The sequence below is a fragment of the Rhinoraja longicauda genome, chromosome 22 (genome assembly GCF_053455715.1).
Source record: "Rhinoraja longicauda isolate Sanriku21f chromosome 22, sRhiLon1.1, whole genome shotgun sequence".
In the NCBI taxonomy this organism is placed as follows: domain Eukaryota; kingdom Metazoa; phylum Chordata; class Chondrichthyes; order Rajiformes; family Arhynchobatidae; genus Rhinoraja; species Rhinoraja longicauda.
In genome coordinates this window covers 9,247,948-9,249,164 of record NC_135974.1, presented here as the reverse complement: position 1 = coordinate 9,249,164, position 1,217 = coordinate 9,247,948, and positions in this window count along the sequence as shown.

The window sequence follows — 1,217 nt, the reverse complement described above, 5'->3', positions numbered from 1 at the left end:
CAGTCCCTTCTTGTACAGGGCCTAGGCGTTCCTGGACCAGTCCAGTTTACTGTGCAGGTACACTCCAAGGTATTTGTACTCCCTGGTAAACTGCACATCCACACCACATACTTGTCCAAGTTTATGTTGTGCAGTTCTGGTCACTGCACAATAGGAAGGATGTGGTTGCGCTGGAGAGGATGCAGAGAAGATTCTACCAGGATGTTGTCTGCATTGGAGGACTTTAGTTATAGGGAATGATTGGATAGGCTGGGCTTGTTGTCACTGGAGCAAGGGAGGTTGCGGGATGGTCTGATGGTGGGTTACAAAATTATAAGAGGCATAAATAAGGTATATTATCAAAATCTTTTTCCCATGATTTGGGTTTCTAAAACAAGTGACAAGAGATTTAAGATGAGGAAGGAGTTTTAAAGGGGACTTGAGAGGAGTTGTTTTTCTACCACATAGGAATTGGTGAATCAGATATAATCACTTTATGAGACATTTAGGGTGGCATTCAAAATGGTAAGGCATGGAAGACACAAGGACCTGGTGCACAGAAATTAGACAGCGTGCATGAGCAAACAGGTTACAATGGTCAAAGTACGTCAAAGGGCCAATTCAATGGCTGTACCATTCAATGACTTGTAATCAAGTAAATATACAGTTTATTCTGAGAAATTAAATTCTATGCACCTGGCATCAAATAATTTGTATTTGCAGGTTCATCTCAGATTAGAGATCTAAATTAGAGAAAGCATACAGTCACTTGGGGACAGTGAGATCACAGTTGTTCTGTCATCCATGAAATGGATGTTAATTTGCTTTAGTAGGATTTGAATATTGTGACTTGGGAAGTTTGACAATCATAGGATTGTGTTTCAAGACCTGCAGTTATATGAACAATGTCTAGCTTTCCAAAATTGCTTCCTCTATTAATTCTTTTGACAGATGTCCGGCATCTCAGTGGTCAACTGGTACCACGAGTGGTCTTTAACAGCAAGATTAAGGAAAAATACATGTCTCAGTAAAAATGAAATACAAGTTAGAATTTGCATCTGAAAAAGGCATTTCATGAGCTCGTATTAAGGAATTACCATCTAAATATTTGATGACTTAATCAACTATACAACTGCATCAGTTATAGTCTCAAATTAAAATCCATCTGGGAAAATAACTAGACTGGAGACTTGATTATATTCAAAATTGAATTTTTTACTTCAAATATTGCAGTCCCA